This window comes from Corvus hawaiiensis, chromosome 3 (assembly GCF_020740725.1).
Source record: "Corvus hawaiiensis isolate bCorHaw1 chromosome 3, bCorHaw1.pri.cur, whole genome shotgun sequence".
NCBI classification, from domain to species: domain Eukaryota; kingdom Metazoa; phylum Chordata; class Aves; order Passeriformes; family Corvidae; genus Corvus; species Corvus hawaiiensis.
This window is the reverse complement of record NC_063215.1, coordinates 88,474,152-88,499,775: the sequence shown is the minus strand read 5'-3', so window position 1 is coordinate 88,499,775 and position 25,624 is coordinate 88,474,152. Positions and strand designations below refer to the sequence as shown.

The following is a 25,624-nucleotide window of genomic DNA, read 5'->3' as shown; positions in this document are numbered from 1 at the left end:
AGCTCAATGCATATGTTAAAAGTACAGTATTCCACAAAAGCCCTGCTATAGAAATCAAGTATGTTTTAGGAAATCTGAAATAAAAAGCCTCCCAAGTTTAGTGCATGATGTAGTTGCACTCACATTTCTCACAATCATTCCTCTTTTCTTTACATTGACAAGTATGGGAAGAGCAAAAATGAACTCTGCAGCCAGCTGTTCATCCTAAATATGTCTCATCTTGCTAGCTCAGGTAAAAGGCAAATTGCACTTTGAGACTTCATTTCTGCAGCAAATCAGGTCTATTTTCAGAAAGCTGTTTCTTCAGGCACAGTATTTCAAGAAGGGAAGCCGGGGTGTGTTCCTGCCCCAAGCGGATTATACTATGTTTGCAGAGACTTTAGTCATAGGGTGGGAAACACATTTAAGAACAAAAGAACACAGTTTTGGACCTTTGCTTCCATTCGTTCCACTCCTCATTACATTTTCAAAGCCTTTCCAACATTTAAACAAAACATTATCTGAGAGCTGTTTGGAAAGAATATGGGATCTTAGACTGTCATTCTCAGAATAATTTCCACTTTGTTTCAAAACAATCTTTCCTGTAGCTAGAAATTTATTTTGTAACGTATTTTGTGGTCCTTCTATTGTAGCATCCTTTTCTCAAAAAAATTTGGTTTCTGTTTTTGTTTCTGTAGTCTTACCAGGAACAAGAAAAAAACATTTACCTTGCCAACACACAGGTCTTTTTGTTTGATCATGTCATAGAACAGATATTGTTGAATTTGGAACAGATATTGTTGCTTATATGGCACCAAGTAAAATCACATTTACCTCACACAAGAAAAGGATATTTGAGCTTACTGGTAGGCCTTTGTAAATTGATACTCAGGTGAAAGTTGATTCCTTATAATTTTGTTGACAAATGCTGAGCTTTGGGTGACATTAACTGACGTTGTTCACTGGGATTTCCATTAATTTTCTGACACTGTTTGACTAGTGTGATATTCAAATGTCCATGCTTTCAGGTGTATTAGTCATTCAGAGAGGCAGCAGTGCCCTGAGATAAGATAAAAAAATAAAGAAAGAATTAAATCATAAGAAACTTTTTTTTTTGAAATTGATACTTCTAACCACCATTAAAAATTAATAAAAATAAAATATAAACTGTATCACAGTAAGTGCATTTTAATATTGACATCCACTAAATCCTGGCATCTCACAGGGGAAAGAAATGGCAGTACCAGCCCTTTTGACATATATGTGTATTAAAATATTTTCATTTATATTCGGGAAAAAAATGAGGAAGGAAGCATAACCTTGCAAATAAGGCTTTGGTCTTAAAGACAAAGTAAGCCTGCAAGAAACAGTCTGTGCAGGACTTACTGAAGTTTGAAAAAGCCCACAGTTGACTGCAAAGAAAAAGGGAAAATAACTTTCAGTTTGCTTAATTTTGGAAAGGTTTTCCAGTTTTGTACATTATACATTAGGTCACTTCTAAATTGGAAATGGTGATTTGCAGTTAAATCCTCAGATAATTATATTTCTGCTTCAGATTCAATAAATGTTTTTGGAAAGGTGAAATGAGTCCAACTGAAACAAAGGACCTTCTTCCTGTTTAACTAAAAAATGCCAAGTCAGCTCAGAAAATGTATTTTTAATTCTTTTTGATCCCTTTTAATTCCATTTTTCAAGTAATTAAACATATATGTATAATGTGTACATGCACATTATACATATATGCATTCTTGGTCATAGGCATAAACTTTGCTTTTCACTTCTGCCTTTGTAACAGGAGATAATGGTAACAGATGTCAGAGACCTGACTTAAGCCTAACAGTACTGACAGTTACGAAGTGTTTATAGACTAGTGAAGATGAAGAAAACACTCAGGGGAGTACCTGTGTTGACAAAAGGAGACACACAACTTAATGAGAGCTGGTGAAGAATTCGCAGTCAGCCTGGAATCTGGACAAGCTCGAGAAGTGGGCCCACGGGATCTCATGAGGTTTAACAGGATCAAATGCAAGGTGCTGCGTGTGGATTGAATCAACCACCAGTATCAATCCAGGCTGGGGGATGAACAAATTAAAGGCAGCTCTGCTGAGAAGGACTTGGGGGTGCTGGTGGATGAGAGGCTGGACATGATCCAGCCATGTTCACTCATAGCCCAGAAAGCCAAACGTGTCCTGGGCTGCGTCCTGCCCCTCTGCTCCCCTCTGCTGAGATCCCACCTACAGTGCTGCATCCAGCTCTAGGGTCTCCAGCACATGAAGGACGTGGACCTGTTGGAGAGCCTCCACAGGAAGGCCATCAAGTGGATTAGAGGATGGATCACATCTCCTATAGGGAAAGGTTGAGAGAACTGGGATTGTTCAGCCTGGAAAACAGAGAGTTTCATGATGACATGGCTGTGGTCTTTCAATACCTTAAGGGAGTCTACAAGAAAGATGGAGAGGGACTTTTTACTAGGCCATGTAGTGACAGGACAAGGGGGAATGGCTTCAAACTGATAGGGGGCAGGTTTAGATTAGATATCAAGAAAAAATTCTTCCCTGTTAGCGTGGTAAGGCAGTGGAATAGGTTATCCAGAGAAGCAGTGGATGCCTCATCTCTGGAAGTGTTCAAGACCAGTTTGGATGGGGCTTTGAACAACCTGGTCTAGTGGAACTGTCTTGTCCATGGCAGGGGTCTTGGAACTAGGTGATCTCTAAGGGCCCTTCCAACCCAAACCATTCCACGATTTTACAAACTTTTTCTCATTAGGGAATAGGTTTTATACAAATTAGCTTCCTGAGTATGTTGTGGGAGGGGGTGTGTGTATTATTCAACAATGTCTTAATTTTTTCTGTCTTTTAAAATATTTTTGGCTGGAATGTTTATGAGTTTTGTTTCTAAATGAAATTGAACTTTATATCATGTTTAAAGCTTTAATGTGGCATTTTGTGCTATTTTTACAGAAAACATCTTCTTATATTTTCGGAAAAGCAGATATTCTTTAAATTATAATGAGACAGTGTAATCTAAATAAGTCAAAATTTTCACTCAATTTCTGATAAAATTATGCCTTCTTAACATTTTTAGGATTGCTGATAGCTATATAGCAATAACACCACTTCTCTTTGTAGAATTTTTTTTTTCTCCTTTCTCATTTTTTTGTCTTCTTGCCCTGGTAGGTCTGTTATTTGTGGATGGTTATTCACAAAGGAAGCAGATAGTTCAATGGCTTCTCTGAATAAAACAGGCTGTAAAAATGCTGAATTTACTTTAAGGTTCACAAGACAGGTAATATGAATGTAAAATGGCAAGGAACACATGGTATTTGAGTGGGAGGCTTGTACCAAGGCAAAACAGACCATCACAATTCCAAATTAACCACTGAAATATTATCTGTACAGAAGCAACAGTGGGTGAGAGGGGACACAAGTGATCATCAATGAATTAAGAAGGAGTTCACTGTCAATGCTCTGTGATAGATGAAAAGTAAAAGAAGCAGCTGAGAAATGTAATAAAGTTTCCTGTGATAGAGGGGTCATGTGCAGCAGCTCGATGTCCTTCATACTGAAAGTGGTGTTGGGTGGTTCGTGGTTCATATTCTCTTATGTGTAAAAGTGAACCTGCAACTACTCCACTTTTAAATGTGTCAGGTACTGTCATTAACATGTGATTCATCACTCTCAGCCACGGCAAAGGGGAATGAGGGGTTCCTGATAGTTTATATCAAAATCTTCCTAGAGTGCAGAGCTTTTGGAGACTGTATGTTGGCATGCTGACACTGCAGTAAACACTCCCTTTACTTTTAGCCCATCTTCCACTCAGGACTCTGAGCAAATAGTAATGAACTGATCCTTGGTGCTTTCCATGTAAATTGGGGTAGTGTTACTATTCCATAAGTGAGAAAATTGGCACGTGGATTTTGGTTTAACTGGTCTGAGATCACACACAGTGTCTATAGCAGAGTTGTTGGTTGCATTTCCTCATCCTGCTGAGGCTGAGGCAATGGTGAGGTAGTGCTACACCAGTGGAGTGGAAAACAGATCAAATCCCAGAGCTGTGCAGCAAGAGTGAGCTGTGCCTACACGAGTAAGCCCACTGGAGAACTTAATTTAGGCTTTTCATTTCAGCAAGACTATTATGAAAACAGTACTCAAATAGCAAGCCTTAGCTAAAGTAGGAGCCACTGAACCCTTTTGTACAATTTTTACATGCTTTAACAGAGTTGAACAAAATTGTCATCACATGCATTATCTTCCTGCTTATTTTTGCTATGTTTATTTAATAGTCATTTGGGAGGGATATGGATATTTAATATTGGACTGGAATTGCAAAAAAAATTTGCAATTTTTTGCAGCGACTGGAATTGCAAAAAAAAAAAAAAAAAAAAAAAAAAGCTATATTAAGCTTTCTATCTTGCTTGGGATGCTAGAAACCATCCAAACATACATCCAGGCAAACCCATTCTTCCTCATGTTTATTTTACTTATTATTATGAATAAGCATACTGAATTACTGATGAAATCCACACTAGGAGAAATTCAAATGATATAATTATTTTACTCCAGTGATGGACTGAAACCTTTTATTCATGTTACATATACAAAATTTCTGCTTTTATTATGCTACACCTAAGATTTATTTGGCCTCCTGATTTTTAGGACTCCTTATTTCAGCTGAAGTTCTGGAGGATGTAATTTATGTCAGCTCATGACTGACTTACTCCTTTAGTTTTCAGATGAAGAACCAGAGAACTTCTCACCTCTCTGCCCTCATTGTGCAGGTAAACATAACCTCAGCCCCTGGTAGTGAAAATGGTCAATTTAGAACAATCAGAAAGCTCAGCTGACCTAAGATCATTGATCTAGTTATTCACAGAGGAAAAATGCAAACTGCTCATAAATGGTTCATATGAAAAAACCTCAAAAAGTAGAATTTATACTTTACAAGATTTATAGTTACTTACGTAAACTCAGAAAAAAAAATCTTAAGTCCTTTGATCAAAGTTTTTCTTTTCGCTTTCACAGGACAACCTTTAAGCCTACACTGACAAACAAACAAAAAAACTGCCATCAAACCCAATAAAGTTCTGCACTGCAGCTGTTGATCACCCATTTCACATTTGGTGCAGTTTTCCTGAATTGCTACTAGTCCCTCCTACTATAGACTACAGTCCAGTCTCAGCAATCCAAACCTCAATTACCCAAAACAGGATGATGGTCTTCCGTGTCTGTTAGCTGTGCTGATAATTCCCATAATTATTTGGACATGCCTCATCTCCCATGACATTCAGTTGAATGAAGATGCAGTGCCTGTGAAAAACTTCTTTTTAATGTCCCACTCTAACTCCCCTCATAATACAGGCAGCAGCAGCATGTTTACTTGTTCTTCTTGATGTGAAAGCTTCTAATATATGACTACAGCAAAGACAAAAACAATAATAAATATTCAAGAACCCCCAGTGTGATTAGCACACATAATCCATAAGAGAAGTAAGAAGAGCAGTAGTTATTAAATATAGATGGTTTACTCACTATGTCATCAATAAACATGTGATTTGTGATTTCCTGAGACTTTTTAGGTGATGATTCATTCATGATTTTATTTATTTTACTGTATAATGAAGCAGAATAGCAGAAGGAAGAGATTTTAGCTGATGCCGCAAACATCTCCTTATTTGGTGAGATGTCTTCCTGTACATTTTAGCTCAAGAAATTAAAGTTTACGGGTCTAGTCCCTGTAAGACTACTGGGTATCCCTGGAAAGTGCTGTGTGAGATTTTCTGTTTGGTACAAAGTGGTACTGCTCTGTAGGTACAGCAGACAGTAAATTTGCCATTGCCTGTAGTGATAAACAGATACTAACAGAGATCCACCAGTACAATTGGCTGTCTACAGCAGCACATTTGGGTGCAGCTTCAGCTGTTAAGAGACTTCTGTGCTCCCATCAATGATGTTGCACAGTTCTGGTCCTGGAAGAGGAACTGAAAAAAATGCAGGGAAGGGCAGGATGGATGGATGGACGGATGGATAAGCTTTTAAACAAAGAATGATTGAGTACTGCAGCTTGGAAGGAATTTACTCTAGCTTGATATGATAAAGATATCTAAGGCCATGAAAAATATTTTTGTTCCTTATCTCTTCCAATACAAGTCTTAGAGGACAACAAATTAAATAGGCAAGTCACCGGTCCAGAACAAAAAATAATGAAGAATTTCTTATTTTGGGATTATGAAAAGCTGTGAAACCCTTTTCTGCAGGATTCAGGGTTTTCTAATAGCTTGCTTTGGTCTATAGACCATTTGAAGATCTAAACAAGTGAAAAACATGGTGGTTTTTTGCATGCAAAGACATTATCTTCAACTAACAATGTTAGGTGGGCCACAAGCAGCTAAGAAGCGGAAAGAGAGTATTCTGGGAAATTATCACCAAAGGCTTGCATTGCTTTTAATTTTTTTGATTGTTTTCCCTATTAACTACTAGCAGAGACAAGATAGTGGGCTGGATATACCATAGATGTGACACAATTCAGACTTGTTCTGACTGATTTGATTCAGGATACTGATTCCTACAGTCCTCATGGCACAGAAGGATGGCTAAGTCCACAGTCCATATTTGGCTGAGTCCACAGCTGTATTTCAGCAGCATGCAAAGACGTGCAAATTACTCAGTGCTTGCACATGTGGGCAGAAGCAGTGATCTTCTACCAGGATACAAAGTTTCGCTGCTGAGATGACTAAGTTATTAGCACTCTGGATTCTGAAATGATGCTGATATAATCATGGTCTCTGGCTCAAATAATTCAGATAGCTTTTATAGTGTTTCACTCCTAGTTAGGTGAAAATTGTTCTCTCTACACTTGGGCTTCTTCAATAGTTGCAGTGGCTGGCTGTGTTGGTGTGAGCATGAGGAAGCTGCTGCTGAGCTCTAGCAGCTGGAAGAGGTAGGCATTAATCTACTTCTTGGAAAAAAAGGTTTAAATTGCGTTGTGGATCTCAAAATGGAAAGAGGAGAAGGAGTATTCTTTCTCTCTTGTGAAACTTCTAGACGTTTAATAATGATAACATCTGAGTGTATAGACAAGAGGTCTCTTGGAAGGCTGTACTTTCTGACTGTGCAGGAGTCTGAGCTCTTGCATACAGCGCTCAATCCCTGTAACAAGTTAGAGGGTGTGGCAAATAGGGGGAAACTCTTCCAAGTAAACATGTGACCAATAAACAGGTATGTTTTCTATAACTTTTGTTGATTTAATTTTTGGTGTGCATTTAGCATCTGGCTGACCTGAGTTTCATATGGGCTGAATTATTCACTGGTACCTGCCTTGCATTACCAAGGAAGCTTTTGCTTATGCTGGCAGAAGATCCTTCAGAGGAGAGTTTTTGGACAGACAAGAATAGAGGGAAGGCTCTAAACCAAGAAAAAAAAAAGGATAGGGGAGACTAAAGAACTAGCAAAAAGATAACTGTTGTCAGAAGAGTTTCTTTCTTTCTAGGCTGGTGTGCCATTGTTTTGTTAAATTTCCTTTGTGATAAACCACAGACAGACTTCTCAAGATTCAGCACATAAGAACATCAGAAGGCTGGTACAGGCATACAGAAAAAATATATTAATGTGCTATAAATTATATATTATGTCTTTATTCCCAGTAACTTCTTGGAGTAATTTTTCTCAGGCTAAATTTTTAAAACGTTTATTCAGGTGTTGCCAAGGTACTCTGAAAACCTAAGGAAATCCTGAGTTATTTTATGAAATAGCTGAGTGCAGGAGGGAATTGTTTAGACAAAATTCTCCAGTTTGTTCAGAGTGTTTTGAATAATAAATAAATGAATTTAAGATGTGAGACTCCGTGCTTGGATAGACTCATAGACATTGACCATTGCATTTTGACCTGCAATATAAGAAATGCTGACTGCATTGCCTTTCTTCCTTGGATCACCCCATTCAATACTACCCTATACCCTATTTTTATCTTTTTTCTTTTATTTTTTTTATTTTAATGACCAGAATATCTAGATTTTTGTAATGTGGTAGAATTAAATGAAACTTGCCCCCAAGAGAAAACTACACTGATTCTTTTTCTAATACAACCATTTACAGAAGTGCTAATGTGTCCTAGGAAACATGAAGGCACAGTACTCTTTTTAGAAACTCTACGGAGTTATCAGATTTTTTTCTGTCTTTTTTTTTTTTTTTTTTTTTTTCCTGCTCAATATTTCAAGAACTATCTTTAGGCTGAATAGAAAGAAAAGATTTATTGACAGCAAGATTCATCAGACTATGAAACAGTCTCCTAAGGAAAGTTGATAGAAACTTTCAGCTTTTAAAAGTAACTTATTGGGCGCAGGGGAACTCAAACCTTTTAATGTGCTGCATGAGATAAGAAATGTGTTAGAAGAGAGAGGATGGTCTAACTGGCTTGATAAGGCTATCTTTTGATGTGTAGTTTCTATAGATATTTGCACAGAAACACTAGCATTGCTAATTAACTGCTCATCTGCTTCATGTACTTATGGCTTACCAGCTATAGTCAAATCCCATCTGTCACTTGAGGACAATTAAGTGGGCTGAGAAGCATCATTTTATGACTGCACCTGGCCAGGAGGAGCTATTCCAGATGGACAGCATGGGAAGCAGGAGACACCTAGAAGAGGAAGGGGAGGAGGCTCTCTCTTCAATAGGCAGTTGCAAGTTGTTGTAAGCCCGTTCATATAAAGCAAAAAAACCCACCTGTTCTGGAGTGGCACTGATAGGAGCACACAAAACTCATGCATGTGCTTCCAGTATCGGTGCAAGAGCTGTGTGGTTTTCTTCAGACTGCTAAGGTTCCTGTCCTCAATTTTGTATGATTGTAGACTGTGGAAAATTGCAAGAGCTGACCAAAACTCAACAAATGGCACGAGCAATATTGGAGATGAGGAAGAGATAATATAACTTGTGCTAGCAAGTGAGACCCAAAGCCTGGAATAGGGCTAGGGTTAGTGGTGCTGCAGCATAGGTATATGATATTGTGTCTTGGTTCTGCTTGGTACATGGTCCTGGGGAGTCCTGGGCTTCTCCAGCAGGAATCATGTATTCAGGTTGCCAGCCCAGCTACCTGAGAGAGTGCCAGTAGTGACTGTGTCTACCACGGAATCTACAAGACTTCTTCCAAACTTTGGGTTGCTTGCCTGTCTCCTGGTGTACAATTCAAGGGCCCTCATTTCAGAATTTATCTTCCACCCTGGATATATATCCAGAAATAGTTTTTAAATTTGCCGTTAGAATGCTTGGGAAGGCTCCCTGCATTATTAAATAACCAGGACCAAATTTTCATAGTGTTTTCATGGCTCTCACTTTGTGCATTTTTGTTCAGGCTGCTCTTGCTGTCTGCTGCCTGTGGCTTGCAATGTGGCCCTTTCATTTGAGTAAGAAAACATGTGATGAATAATTATATTTGTCCCTAAATACAATGTTTTCTCAAAACTCTTCAAGCGGTATCAGTGGCCCTTTAGAGGCCATTTTCAAAGCTTACAACAGTATGTTCGGGTAATGAGGTAACGATAGTGCCTCAATTATATGCTGCAAGTGAGGAAGAAGCCTTAAACTGCCATTCAGCTTTAGAATTACTGCTGTAATTTTAAAAGTATCTGCCCTCATTTCTCTTCAAGTAAAATCATCCACCTCATTTGTCAAGATAATGACATCCATGGCCAAGCAGGGCCTCTCCTTCAAATGATAGCTTCCTTCAGAGGGATGCCATTAACAGCCTCATTTTGTATCACCTGAATCTATATAGTTTAATTTATACCATTTCTATTTTTTTTTTTTTTTGGCTGTTATTCACTATATCTGTCCATTATGCATGACCAGGAGACTGAAAGAAGGGCAACTGTGCCATATCAGCCTTTGTGCTGATACTTCCCAGCAATGATTTTACATATATACATGTATATCTATATACACACACAGAGATAAATTATATATATATGTAGAGATTTGCTGTAATTTTTTCTGGTAGTAGATTTTGCAAATCCTGGCATGGTGGAGTCTTGTCCACCCAGTTGCAGTGGGCTCTGTGGTCCCACCTGGCAGGGCTGCATTCGGGCCAGAAAGACACATCAGAAAAGCTCTGTGGCGGATGGACCCTGCTTCCCCTCTGTGGGACAACAAATAAATGTCTGAATTCTCTGCTCTTTCTTGCACATCTCATATGGGGAAAGGTTTCAAATAAAACCACCTCTCTTTTGTAGAGCTGAGAAGTCTGTTAGGTGGCTGTGAAGAAACAGTAGGTAATACTAAGTCTTGTTCACCATAAGCATTCAGAAATTATCACTCTGGACATCAGATGAGAGAGCTTAATGTGGCATAAACTACCTTTTGTAGCACTACCTGTTTTTAGGGTCCCTTCTCTAGTTTCTGAAATACTGTGGACCATTTAAAAAAAAAAAAAAAAAAATTCTTTCCTAACCACATGATTCCAGAATCCTTGTGCTCCCGTGTGTTCATGTGTCCATGGTCCCTGGGCAGCTGGATAAAGGGCTATTTGATATTATTTACTGTTTGTGCATGTCAAAATTAATTAAGACAGTTTCTCAAAACAAGATTGTGCAGGATTTTGTGGAGTTTGTTGTTGGTTTTTTTTAACCTCTTGGTTTTTGTGGGGTGTTTTGTTGTTTAGGTTTTTTTTCTCTAGGTATTTAAAATATACTTTTAAAAATTGTTATTTAAGTATTCTGAGAGCTAGAATTGAGCATCAGTTTACCTGTTTGTTCAGGAAACCCATAACACGAAATGGATTTCTGCAGAGAGAGGGACTCATTTGCCTAGCCCTGTTGATCAAGACAAGAAAGATGAAATAAAAGCCTGAAACATAACAGGCAGAAAAACAAATTAAAATACTTTAATTCTTCCCTAAGCAAAAGGAGTAGTGTAAGAAATATAGGAGAAAATTTTGAACATGATATTTTTTGCATTGGGCTCTTCTCAATTTAAAAGACATACCTGAACAGATTTTTCTCAACCACAAAAGTCATATCTTTCTAAGCTGTACATCACTTTCCAAATCTAAAAATATTTTTTTCTTCTTCCATCGTCCCCTGCTAATTTGAGGCTCTAAGGTCTTTCATAGCCCTTCATGAGGAGTGTCATATGTATTTTAACAATTTATTTTTAATTCTCTTCTGTCTCTAATACAGAGATTCTATCAAAACAAAAATCACAGTTTTGATGCCTGTTTCTGGCACAAGCACAGCCTGAGACAAAGTAGGGAATAACAGGGAAGAATAATCAGTGTATTTTGGCATACTAGATACCCAGTTTCAAATTACTGTGATTACACTTTTCTCCCCTGTTACTTTTCTCTCTAACGCGACACCACGCACATTTCCTTCAAAAAATACATATTGAGACTATCAGAGGTAATAAGTTAAGGTCAGATTTTTTCAAATATGCTCAGCATATTGAGTGCAGATGCAGTGCTGAGTGCTCTGGTGTTTTGTAGGTTGTTTTTTGTTTGCTTTTTTTTTTTTTTAATGGTCCCACAGTAGGATTTATTGGTATAAAATTACTTTGAAAATTCAGCTGCTATGTAAATGCCTCAGGTCTGCAATAGCTGGTTCTTAACAACCTTTTTTCATTTTGGAAAAAGTACTGTGGCTGTGGGATTTTCAGACATTCTCCCAAATGGCCAAATTCTGCCCTCACTGAAATCGGTGAAAATAATTTTATCTTAAATCGATGTCATCTGATGTGGATTTTTGGTCCTGCTTATATTCTTTCCCCTTTGTCCACAGGTATAATTTTAGGAATAAACTTCATCTGAGCTCACAGAGCATCAGCACAGGTCTCAGCTCTTTGCTCCTGTGCTGTGGGTGCATCAGGCACATGTGATGCCCAGTCACTCACACCTGCCAACACATGTACTAATTGTGGCTTGTCCTTAAACCTAGACAAGTATCTGGGGGTTAGAGGCCTGTATAGGGGTGTTCCATGCGCAATCCTTTAGGACTGGTGAGGAGAAATACACTTTCATGGTGCAGCTGTGCTCAGCTACAGTAGATGAACCACTTAGTAAGGTAGATATCAATGGTAAGCATGATGAATTACATCTCAGAACTGTCTAAGTCTTTTCATTCATCCACACAGGTCACCAGATGACAAGATAATATGTGAATGTCTAAATTACAGGCCTCAAAAATGAGATCAAAGCTACTGCTGGCCATGATTGTCACTGTGGATGGAAAACACGGGGGTCATTCAGTGTGCAAAAGCTCTTCATCTCTATTTTAACTTTGCATCCTTACCTTATTTTTGCCCCACTGGTTTCACTTGGGAAAAACAATTCCATATGAATTTCTTCTGAAACCTTTACCTACAGCTCAGGCACCATGTAGCTCTACATTATGGCCATTTCCCTTTAAATTACGTAGTTTTTTCACTGTGAAACAATTTGTCCCTGGGACTGTTTTAGTACCACAGACACAGAAATGGACCAGTGACTAACTGATTCCCTCTCTAAGACATCATGTATTTCCCATTGTATCCATCTGTGCTATGATAATACCCTTCTTTATTTGATTATGTTCCTTGAACTCTCTAGATGATAATTTAGGAAATTATTTGCTTGGCTTTTTTTAAGCTTTTGTGTTGTTATCACTATTATTTATAGAGACAATGAGCGTATAGAGATATTTGGATTTGGGATTTTTTTCTCAATTTATGAAAATATTTTTATTTTTAACAGATGAACTTAGGATAAAAGAAACCAGATCCTAGCACATCACTGCTTTCTGGTACTGTTATGGTAAATGAATACAAAATTCCTTGACTTATCACAAGCTAATACAAATCTGTGGTTTTTTCCACCTCTTTTAACCTCCTATTTTCTTAGACCATATGCTGAGGATGCCACCCGTAGCAAAGGATCAGTGTAAAGCATCAGTTGCAAATTATCCAACTGAGATTGATTGATTTTTCAATTTATGCATTTAACTCTCTTGGTTTAGATTTCAACCTAGACCTCAACTGAATTTCAATAATGACACATGCCAGACTTACATGCTACACAGTTCCTGAAATTCTATAAATCCAACGTTGGTAATTAATGGATATTTAGGCCCTGGCTGACTTTGTACCTTTTTAATAAACCTCTAGGAAACTAATAGGTTAAGACATAAAGAACACATCTGAAATGTCCCTTGTGGATTAAGCTTCCAGGGGTGGCAGACACTGAAGCTTCCAACCTTCCTGTGTTTGAAGGTATTTAGTTCTGAACTCCCTGTGCTTCTGAGGTTTGCAGCAATCCTTCTAGGGCTGTCTAAACAGGATTTATAGCCAAGCAGTAAACCAAACGAGCAGTAAAAATTCTTAAATTATTGTGCTAGGCAGTCTTCTAAGCTATACTGAAAAAGTAATCACTTTCGCTTATGAGTTTTGATTTATTGTTTCTGAAAGAAACCCTGTACTCTGGTAGCATTTTAGTCAACTTCTTTTGTTGTGGCAATAACTGCATATTACCTAGATTTCTTCCTCTATTTCTATCAGTATTTTCTGCTGTTTGAAGGGAATCTCATTCAGTTCAACAAAGTTACCAAGATAAAGAAGTAGGAAATCCAGCTGTGACCGTATCATTTGGAAGAAGGGATGAAGGCTTGTTGTAAGTCAACCAAGTGAATTGGACAGTTTTCCACATATCAGTTGGAACATTGGATACTTGACCAGCAAGATAATTTTCAAGTTTGAAATCTGCTTCTGTTCCTAATGGAAATGTGAAAAAGTAATTTCTCACCACTTCCGTGAAATGTTTGTAGAGGGACCAGAAAGGGAGATGTTAATGTGGGTAGCAAGAAGTCTAGCCATAGGAAGCAGCTGCAGAAACTTTAAAGCATCAAAACCCTTGGTTTGTTTGGTTGGTTTTTTTTCTGTGCACAACGAAAATTTAGAAACGTGGAACTTTCTTTCACAGACTATAGACTCTGGGTATGATTTTCTCTACCCAAAAGAGACAAGGTGACCTGAGTGTAGAGCTTTCACTGCTGTGATATGAAACTGCAAAGCCTGATGAACAGGCAACTGCAATTTTTTTACAGAATTGTGGCACACAAAGTCACCATGGCTTTGAAACTGAGCCGAGATCCATACATTGGATAGCAGATCTGTGTAGCATTGTTACAAACTGTAGTGCAAGGAATCAAAAGTCACGTTTTCCCTGAAATTATAGGTAATTTTTATGTTTCTCACTTTCTCTTAAACAAGAAACCTGCAGTTACAAGTCAGTTCACAGTGAAAAGAAAAGCTTATTACCTATGGGACCATTGAATCTGGAGAAGATTTGAGCCATGTTGCAGGTGAATACCCAATCTCAGTTACTGGCTGCAGAACCAGGGAAGCAGGGCTTTCCCAAAACACCAAGTCAGGAAAATAAGAGCTCTCACATTGCAGGAGGTCTATGTCTCCACAACCACAGGAGAGAAGGAAAGCAAGGTGAGCACACGGCCAGGATTTCTCCCTCACTTCGCTCCTCGGAAACATGAGCACAGATGACCATTGTAACCACTAACTCACAGGGCAGGAAAGCCCTAGGGAGACGCCATCACCAATGCAATGTGCTGCTGCCTCCCTTGCAATGGTTGCCTTGTTCTTTCAGTTGTCTGCAGTTTGTTGGGACCTGAGCCTTCCTTGAAGCATTGCATTCCAGCAGGTGCTTTTGTTTCCTGCAGCAGGTGTTTCCTTTACATTGTCTTATGCTACCCTGCCTATACCATGGTAAGCAAATAGTAAATCCTTTTTAAGTGACTACATGACAAGCACAAGACAGACACAAGAGACACTATCTGCTCTATTCTTCTGGCTGAGAAGGGATTTAAGCTCTGTAAAATGTGCCGCAAAAGATTTCATACAGTGGTTGCATTATTTGTAGCCAGAAATAACTGTGACTAAGACAGTTAAATTCTCCATCTGTTTTTGTCACCTGGATTCATGTTTTGTGACAAAGACCAAGAAGAAAAAAAGAGTCAGTCTAAAGGCAATAGTCTTATATGTCATCCTTTTATAGTATTAATCTATAAACAGAGACCTTCATCTGAATTCGGGAATTGTGATAAAGCAACAGAGAATTGCAGTGAAATGTCTTTATATTTTTCGTTATGGTGGGAGGTTTTTTGGGGTTTTGGGTGGAATTTTTTTGGGTTTTTGTTGGGTTTTTTTCTGACAAATGGATTGCAGCGGAGGCAGTATAGGTTTAGAATTATCTCTATAAAAATACCTTAAGTCAGTAATTTTTTTTTTTGAAAACTACTTAATGTGAAGAAACAAACATGTCCTAGAGAATGTTTATTATTTTAAATGGTCATGGCTGTGAATTATAAGTCCTTCTCATGCATTGCACTTTCCGATTAGCAACAGTATTAAAAAGGTGCTATGACAAGTACTGAGTTTAACATGCATGTAGCACTGTTTTGGGAAGCTTAGCACTGCAGATCTAGAATATAAATCGTTCCTCCAGTTTCTGCTTTGAGGAAGATAATTCATTCCCTCCTAATTTGGTAATGATGCATTTGTTTTTTTAGCGTGGTAAATCATGTAACAGATTGGTTTCATTTCACAAAGGAACAAGGAAAGGAGTACAGGCTTAAAGGATAGATAAAATGTCCTAAGTCTCCTGTTAAACCTCATTCGAGTAAACCTAAACCTTCGATTATGGCTCAACAATGGTTGAATAAGTCTTTCCTTTCCCCAAGTCCCAGCAGGTATCCTACTTGCTGACAGCAATTCCCAAATCTCACTAGACCAGATAATTTGAGCTAAATCATACATTGTCCCCTCATCTTGCGTTCAAAAGGCGAGGAGGTGATAAGTGTTTTCTGAGGTTTTTCTGATATGTGTGTTTCCCTGAAGTTGTGAACACTGATTACAGAAGTGAGTCAGAGTCTGCAGAAAAGGAGTTTTCTGCTAGATAAACCTCTACAGTGTGATTTCACTGCAGGTCAGAGTGACTTCTGTCAGAAAGGAGAAACTGTATTAACTTTAAAGGTGGCCTTCAGAGGTAAGGGCCAGGGCAAAAGGCAGCAGCGCTATTACTGGGCTAGATACCTTCTTGCCCTGCAGAGAAATTTTGCAGTTTCAGAAATTTTCCTCTTGCTCCCATGAGGAGAAGTGAGATAACCAGACTTGAGTGTTCAGTTGGAGTAATATAGACAACCTTCAAAGCCTTGTTCCCTCTGACGTAGAGCAGGAACATGGACTCCTGTTTCCCATCTTCAGGCAATTCACTGTAATCTCCTGGCTGCTCTGATGTTTGCTTATGGTTGTTTTTACTGCATATGCACCATTAAAAATGGACAGATGTCCAGGCTGGAAAAGAGCAAGTGAGTGAGCATTACCAGCAAGAGGCCCTTTTCTAGTAAGGTATCTGAGTCAGGAAGAGCAAGAGACCAGGTCTCCTGCCTTGGGTAAATGACAGTCTGAACTGGCAGGTAACTAAAGGGCTCTGGGTTTGGTTTTTTCCCCCCTCTCTGTGTCTTTCAACAGAAAAAGTGGAGAGATTTGCTGCTCTGTTTTATGACTAGCCTCTCCTCCCCAAAGGAACAAACAGCCTGTCCAGCTGTGGAGGGAAATTTACCTTATCTGGATAGCATGGAATTGGCTGGAAGCCGTCACATTGAAATGTTAGAGAAGGTTTCAGTATGTTCTACTTGAAGTGACACCTGTCCCTTTAAAAACTGGCATGTTTGCAAAGACCTTGAAACCCATATTTTATGAGGAAAAAAATCGTATTGCATTTAATGGAATATTCAAGGTTGTCTCCTTTCTTTTTTTTTTGTTGAAATCCCTGCCCCCAAAAAACCTATTTCAGCTTGAAAAACCTCATTCCAAATCAGAAATACTTTGGGGGGAACAAAATTAACTAGCTAGAACCTATTATCTACACGTCTGTAGCTGTGTAATCACACTTCAGATGATTGATTGTCACATCCATGTCTCTGTAGGAAGATTGAGTCTTTTCTTTCCATAACTAAAACTGAAACTAATGTTATCAAAAGTTCTGTATTTGACAAATCTGGAGTCTAATGTTCTCTAGCAGAATAGCAATGCAGACAAGATCTGAAGTGATACGTCCTTAAAAAGGGGAAGTGTTTATCTGGGAGTAATAACCATATCAGTGTGGCTTTCTGTTGCATTGCAGTACTACTTAGAACAAACAAAATTTTGTGGCATAAAGTTTTGTTCACCATGAATGGTATTAATTAATTTTGGAACCTTCTTCATGGGTTCTGTTTCTTTAACATTAGAAGCTTTTTTGGGCTTGTTTAGCCAACTTATAAGACAGCATGAAATTTCTACACACACATCTCCTGTCCAGTGAGCAGCGGGAGATGGATGAGGAATGTATTGGAATTTATTTCTTTTCCAAGTCCAAAGCACACAACTTAGCCTCATTAGCCTGAATATGTATGTATGTTTGTGGAAATGAAGGTGTGGATTGGGGGTAATCAATTTTGACTACTTAGACCATCTCTAGGTGGAGAGGGAGAAAGAAGAAGAAAAAATCTAAACAAAAAAAACCTCACAAAAAACATTACCTTATTCTGCTCCTGTCTTGGAAAACCATTTTGCTACTAAGTAAAGCAAATGCTGCACAAACTTCTAGCTACTAGGGCTTTTATTGTTATTTGACAGATGGATGTGCTTGTTTTTAATGGTCCTCTTTTGCCTTGATTATCTGCATCACGTCACTTCTGGCTGAGCACAAGGAATTTGTTGGCACATTTCAATGCAGACTACCTGTCGGTAGGAATATGCTTACAAACACTAATGCTGCATCTGGAGTTAGCATAGTTTTTGTGACTTGATTGAAGCATAGAATTGCTTTCTGAGCTCTGTGAACTTACTAGTTTCTACGGGAAGCATCTTAGCAAGACAGGAGCTCCTTGCTCCTAACATCCTCCTAGGGACACACAGTGTGAGGCCGTATGAAGGTTGAGTGCCAGCCTCGGTCACTAATGGGTCCTTCCTACTTGTCACTGCCACCTGCTTAGCTGTAAGTTAATTTGTTTGGTTTTTTGCAAAGAACAGACTAACCCCAGGTTTCTGGACATTGTTTCTCTGCTTAGTAATGTGGCACCTGTTTATGCCCACATGCTATTATTTTGTGCTGCGGGTTTTGGTGGTGCTAGCCAGCAAAATTCTCAAGGCTGACGTTAGGATCAGGCAAAGTGGGCATTTGCCAGCAGAGCAACTGGGGGCAAGAGACCAGCTTGTGATTCTCTGTGCTGTTTTGACTGTGCTTAGGAGCCTGAAAAACTGAGCCTCAGAAAGGGCTTGTGCTACAGAAATATAGCCACCATTCTTCTCCCTTGCAAACAACAAATTCGACTCTCTTGATCTCTCCTCTTTTTCTGTCTGTTATCTTTATCTTATTTATTTCCATAGCTGGAGTTATGTATCCCTGTTAGTGGCTTAAGTTTTCATCCTTGGAAAAGTGAAATTCTCACTGCATTTCTCAAAAGCTTTGAGGTGGCCTCATCTGTCACTGTATATCTGGATTCCTCTACCCTACTTACATAGCTCTGCAGTTTCTGAGAGTTATGGGTGCACTGTAGCAAACAATTTGCTTTCTCACATCCCTTCACAGAAGGAGTGGTTTTTTAACTCGTGTAGCACTGAGTCCCTGTGAAAGCAACCATATTTCTATGTTCCCATAACATCCAAGGACTGATTGTGTCTTTACCTTACTCTACCTCACCTTTCTTCTCTGTGCCCTTTCTGAATGGGCAGCAGAGAAAGCTCTGCGTGTGGGGAAGACATGGGTTTTGCACATGCTGCATGAACACTGCCAATTGCACACACAGTAGAGTTTTTCAGCCAAAAATAATGAGGGAGGACCTACCACTGTGTTAAATGGAGCGCAGAAATAGATACAGGTGACTCCATAACACAACTCCCCCTCTGCAGGAGCACAGCATGCCTGAGCAGCATGAAGGGAATGATGACAGCAGGCAAGTCCCTGCACAGGGACTGTCTGGATTTTAGAGTGGTATGGGAGCACCTCCATTCTGGACCAGAACAGGTGTTTCACAGTGTCCAAACAGCAGTAGACTAATCAGAGGATGTGCCAGTCTCATGGAAAACTTGGGAAAAGTTTGGCCAGCTTTCAGCAGGTAATGCTGTGGCTCTTAACAAAGAGCTGTAAGTGACACACGTGATTGTTTTGTTGGTTCTCTGTCTGCTGCCAAAGAAAGTGGTGTGGATCCTGCAGGTGATGTGCAGCTGCTGAGCCAGCCAGCTCTCAGGCCAGCCTGGCTGCCTACCACCCACGGGCCAGCTGGGCCCTGGCTGCTGGGGATGGATTTCAGTGGGTGGTTTTCCTTCTAGTTGAGGGGTATGTCAGTTTTGCATCCTGATATGCCTCTGACTGGTATTTCTTCTGTGATGTTATCGTGGGGGAATCTCTTCAAAACAGCTCCATGTGGATGCTGCTGGGCAAAAAGTCTCCTGCTTTTAAATGCTGTTAATGTACCCGAAATGAGCTGTACAGTGCATGACCATCAGCATTTGTTAAAGGAGTGGGATGCGCTAGGTCCCAAATAAGCAGATTTCTGCATGATGCAGGCTTTCCCCACACCTGCTAGACGGTCATTTCTCCAGACAGCTCAGCATGAGGGCAGAGGTCAAATGGCTTTCCTTAGGTATTCTCTGAAGCTAACCCTGCGGTCTCCAACATTGGGTACTTTGGGCATTTCTTTTAGAGCAATTTCAATGCTCCACTTTTATTTACTTATTTGAAACTCCTGAGTTTGGTGTTGGTGGAATATTATTTCTTTTTTCATTGCTGGCAAAAACCCCTAAGTAAATTGCTAAGAAGCAAGTCCCAGGAGTGTGATAGCATGCCTCACTCTCACAGTTACTGCTGCTGTGTGTACACACATAGATGTATGCACAGCTGCTTTATCCAAAATAGTGGTGATCATCAACATTACTGGAGGTAGTTTTCCTAAAAGTTTAAGTGGACTGAAACGATAAGTTTACTAGCTCAGATTTCTTTCCTGAGTTAAAGTTGGTAGCCCACAAACAATGCCACAGTTTTAGTTACATCTATTTAAATCAGGACAGTTTTACTTTGCATTAAATATCCAAGCTCATGAATACACCTGTCCTGCTAAGACTGTACCAAGCAGTAGAACCCTCCTGAATTTAAAAAAACAAGTGAAACAAGAAAAGGGCAGAGAACATGGTCTCATACCTCTGTTTAGTATGATCCAACTTCAATCATGTTTATCAACTAAACGGAAAGACATTTATACCTGGTTCTGGCTTCCTTTAATGCAAGGCCAGGCTCTTTTCAGTGGTGCCAGGGACAAGATACGAGGTAACAGACACAAACAAAAACAGAGGAGGCTACTTCAGAACATCTGGAAACACTTTTTCACTCTGAGCGTAACCAAGCACAGAAACAGGCTATCCAGAGAGGCTGTGGTGTCTCCATCCTTGGAGATGTTGAAAACTCACCTGGAAATGATCCTGAGCAGCTGGCTTGGGTGGTCCTGCTTGAGCAGGGGGTTGGACAGGCTGACCACAAGAGCTCCCTTCCACTCTCAACTGCTCTGTGATTCTGTGATCGTAGTTCTTGTCCCTCTTCGCCTTTACATGATTTCTTCCAAGACAGAGTAGGTGATGAAAGGGAAAGAAAGGAGTGACACAGAATGATAAGGGAAACCTTTAGGAATGGGATAGGCAGACATGATCGAGCCCCTGAAATGTTAGGAAACAAGAGGCTGTCACAAAAAAACCCCTGGAAATGCAGTGTGGCAGAATGCCAGGGACTGCCCCAGATGCAGGAAGATAAGTCCAGAAAAGTCAATAAGCCTTTATTGCTCTGGGTGTGAACACCATTATTTGCACATAGGTCCATAAGAAACTTCTTGGATGTTGAGTCCTCTTCCTTTTTATGCAATGCAGCTGTTGTACAGAGCAAAGCTGTAATGCTAAACATCAATAACCCAGGCTCCCTGACAGTTCTTGGCATTGAGGTGACTTTTGCGCCGGGCCCAGGAATGGATCATTTGGCAATGTGGTCCCTTGTTGCTCCTGGGGGACTCCACTGTCATCATCCTGGGGGCTGCAGAGAATATCAGCCCAGCTTCTCCCCACGCTAATGTCATTATGTCTTTTCTGTGTGTGACCTGGGGGTAGTCACTGATGCTTTCATTATGGAAAAGACCCCTCCACACCACAGAACAGATTGAGGCTGTGCTTATTCAATATTTTTTTAGTTGAGTTCTGTTTGTTCAGTCATCCTGCCCAGTGGTAAGTGACAGGTGCCACTCCTCTGGAAAGAGATTACATTGAAGTGTGACAAGAGTCCTTTTAGCAGGCTTTTATGTTAATGATAACTAGCTGTGTTAATGCTTAATTCTCCACTTTTACTTTTTTTTTAAATCTTCATTGAATAAAAATATGAAACAGTGATGTTGCTATGGCCACATGCAGTTTAATCAGAACTCTTACTGTGTTATTTATCTGTCCTTACTAGCAATAACCTTCTTGGTTTCTAGAGCATTGTTCCTGAAACTACTTTCTTTAAAAGAGGAGACGTCATTTCTTTATAATGAACAGGAATAATTTTCTGTTTACTCTGTGGGGTTTTGTTGATTGGTTTTTGGTTTGGGGTTTTTTTGTTTGGTTTTTTTTTTTGGGGTGGGGTGGTTTAGCCATTTTCTTGTCCTATTTTTGTATTGTTGTTTGTTTTTTTTTTTTTTAACCTGCTCTGAAATAAGAGAATTTTGGTGCATATTAGATGCATCAGAGGAGCTCTTACCATTCAAGGTAAGAGAAGTTCCTTGAGAGTCTGCTGATATGTGTGTGTATGGGGAAGCTAATGTTAGGGGCTGGCATATCCTGGCTACTGGGAGGGAATGTTTCAGAAGTTCCCACATCAAAACTATTGTTGCTGTCAGCAGGGGAGGGTATCAGGCTCAATGCACAGATTGAAAAGGATTTTCTTTGATTTGGTTTCTCCTATTGAGGGACTTTTCAGAATATGAGTATCTGGTGGAAAAAACCACTGAGACACCCAGCATGAATTCCTAAGTAGACTGGGAACGCAAAGAGATCTGACAGTAAATCCTGTCCTCTTTTGCTGTTGTCTTTCTAGTGCATGTTTTGATCTTTTGATGATAGTTGTGTCTAAATATAGGCCTAATGTACCCCAGTCCTGATCCCCAATCCCAACCACTCTCTTCTCCCCATCCTCCTAGAATCTGTACTGCACATCCTGCTGACACTGCAGTAACACTTTGAACTTCCCCCTTTTGGTAGCCTACTCTTGTTCATTCCATTACGTCACAAGTTCTTGAAATGAAATGGTCTTCCCTAACTGATTCTCCATGTCTCCACTGTGTTTCTAATTTTAAATTTGTTAGTATGCCTTAGTGTAAACCTGAAATATTCCATAGGATCTGCCTTCTGTTTCCAGGGAAAGCGTCCTCTGAAGTAGCCTCGGAGTGTCCACCGATATTTCTAAGGTCACAGAAGGTTGTCAGGGCTCTGGAATATCCAGAGAAAGTTGATGTGTTCCGTAGAAATGCTCAAATGTTCTACACAGCATTTCTCAAATGTTGCATTGTGTTTTCCCCGTGGCATTCACATAATCTTGTTTCAGTAATTGAAAGTTGCAGAAATTGGAGCTTTATCATTTAACAACCTTCCTACTTGCTGTTTGCACAGATGACTATGATCTGGTTAAAAACATTATGTAAATATATTTATAAACAAAAAGTAATCAACCTGTAGAGGAGAAGGAAAGCCAAAGCAGGGATACACTAAAAGTAAGAGACAAAAATAATATACCTGAGACTTGAATTCAGAAAATACTGATCAGTCCCAATTTTATGTAAAAACAGTGGATGTGCTGACTATTTACCAACCATAAAATTCTTGCTTTCTTGTCAAGTGTTAACCCACGGTATTTTCACTGACATCAAGTGAGAGAGGCTTAATATCTGACTAATCTCTTATTAGGACACTTTATTTGCACTTGTCAAAAAGATGGTTTCTTCTGTCTTTTATGTCTGTGATCTAAGATCCAGCCCTCCACTACAGATCGTAGTTCCTTTTTTGAAGTTCTGAAATATAAATCAACAGTAGAAATGGAACAAAAGTGAATTTCTGGCTACTTCAGTGAGGGGGAGGACAAGGGCACCTGTTTGATTCTCAGACTGAACATTCAGCTCTGAGCCACTGCATATTCCATGTGATTATGAAGTTGTACATTACCAGCAGAACTCTCTTAGCATGAATGTGCAAGTACTTGATAAAGACCTGGTGGTTTCATCAATCTGTAAGAGAGATCAATTTGTTTTTTTCTAATTTTATTTTCAGGAACAGAAAACATACGGCATAATTTAATCTGTTTTGGGGTAATTGGCACTATTATCAGTGGTAATAGGACGTGTTGGTGGCTGGGAGAATTCAGTACTTGGAAAAAAGCATTGAAGGTTTCAGTCCAATGTACCCTCCAGTTTTTTTTTAGAGGAGTGTGATAGTAGATAAACTAACCCTACATAAAGAAACACATTCTCATGCCCGCTGTTGACAGTACAGGACACAGATTTTTTAGGAAAGGTGCCAAACACACCACTCTAATTATGCAATGCACAAACATCCTAACAAAATAGTTAGGGATGATTGTATTTCTCTTCATTCCTCAGGTGATTAATTGAATGCTGTTCAGTGAGCAACAAAGTCCATATTTTCACAGGACTGTTCTCTCATGCCTGTTTTTCAAAGGATCCATAAATCCATGGACTTTTCCTTCCATTAAGATCTAGTTGACTTTTCTACCTCTATACATTCAACAAGCTTTGCCCAGTTTCTGCTCACAGAAGTTCCTAAATGAACGTGTAAGGCAGATGTAGAGAGAACAAGATTTCTGTCCCCAGCCATCTCCTTCCCAGGGAAGTTGGTACAAATTTTATTGGAAATTGCTCCTGGCAGTATGTGCCACTTATTTTCCTTTGATCCTGTTTTCATCTCACCTCATAATGATTTCAAGAATGTTTTTAGTTTCCAAAGCCAAGGAAACAGTTTCTTCTTGGCGGAAATAGCATTTGCTGTTAAATAGAAAAAATGTGCTTTCTGGCTAAGCTTTATGAGGACAACTGTACAATCTGTACCGTACGCTTGGAAACTGCTGCAGCAAGACGTGTACCATATGGTGTATGTGGCATTCCCTTACCTCAAGTGTTCCCTTACTCAGGCTGGCATGGTTGGTAATGAGCTCATTTTTGAATAAGGGAAATATGGGTGATTTTTGTCTTTTTTTTTTTTTGGGGGGGGGGGGGGAAGGGGTGGAGAGAGGGGGGGAAGCAGAAATCTCTACATGCAAGAACAGGGCGAAGAAATGTTGTTATTCCTCACCTCTGCTGGTTCTCTCATCAGCTTGAAGTATAAAGAAATCAGGAACTTCATTAGGAAAAAACAGAGACTATTGAGCTGAGGTTGTTTAACATGATGCCATGATAGGAAAATAGAATTTAAGCATGGTTTTAGCTTCTCTTTCCCTCTGGCAGAGTCATAGTCCATAAATATGTCAGAAATGAGCACAACAGGCAGGTGAATTGTGATAACAGTTCTCTTTTACTGTGTGAGAAAAGAATGGGAGACTCACAACCTTGGGAAACACTTCTGCATGTTGCATTCTTCTTCTTCCAAGTCACCTTAGAATAAAACTCTAGGAGTGTCATACAGAAAAGTTAAAATTAAAATTTTCTCTACCTATATGCTCCTGAAAACCACAGAGAAGGAAATCCACTTATACTATCACTGCTCCCAGGCAAAGGGGGCTTAGCATGTCACCATACTTGCCTGATCTGCCCTAAATAGAAACAACCAGTTCAGGGAAACTGGAAACCTGTATGACCAAGCTGACACAAAAGACTGTTTTGGACTATGAGATGTACTTGTTCATGGTGTGTATCTCGATAAAGGATGTTCTCTCTGAAATAAGCAAGTAGTAGATCACTTGTGCCTATCAAAGCTTGATGGCTTTTTTCTCTCACCAAGATGTTGTATTCTACATTTATTAAAGATGAAGTCCGTCCAAAGTGACATGCAGTGACATGTCAGGCACATTAAAGTTAAATATCTATGATGTATTGTCTCTGGCAGAAGTCTACGACCTGGATAGAAGGTTCTTGAGCTTACATATTCTTACTAATCTATTCTAGTGTCCTAACACAGGATAAGTCATGGGGTCAAAAGGAGTTGATCCTGAGTAAAAGGAACATCCTTTGTCAAAAGCCAAAATATGATTCTTTGCTACAGGCTATAAGTGTTACAAATCTTGTGTAGAATTTTCTGTCAAGAACCTTGACACTAACCTGAGACCATGGGTGGATTGTGGAAAACAGAGGTATACTGGGGGCTAAAACTGCAATTGTGGATAGGGCAAGCTGCATGAAAAGAAAGGTGTAAAAGCAGCACACACTTGTTAATGTAGGGAACAAAACTAGTCTGCAGTCCTATTGTAGTTACACCATGAACATTGTTTGGGCAGCCAAGAGCTGGAAACTGAGGACTCCTGTAGGACTGCTTTTGCCATGAGAGGTGTGATGAGTTGCTTTGGAAAACAAATTGAGCAAAGGATGATGATTCAAAGCCCCAAGCTCCTTTTCTGA

At 39.5% G+C, this 25,624-nt stretch overlaps 1 protein-coding gene across 9 annotated transcripts in view; it reads left to right on the top strand.

Moving 5' to 3' along the window:
• The window catches only part of LRFN2 (leucine rich repeat and fibronectin type III domain containing 2), a 153,725-nt gene that overhangs the window by 9,522 nt on the left and 118,579 nt on the right, over positions 1 to 25,624 (top strand). Inside the window, exon 3 of one of the 9 annotated variants that reach the window (XR_007202404.1) lies at positions 7,411 to 7,421. The exons of 7 other annotated variants lie outside the window; for them this stretch is intronic. The gene's annotated coding sequence lies outside the window, so the exon portion shown is untranslated. Of the gene's footprint in view, positions 1 to 1,774; positions 2,659 to 7,410; positions 7,422 to 25,624 lie in introns of those variants that run through there. One more of the 9 variants, XR_007202403.1, reaches the window with a different exon arrangement.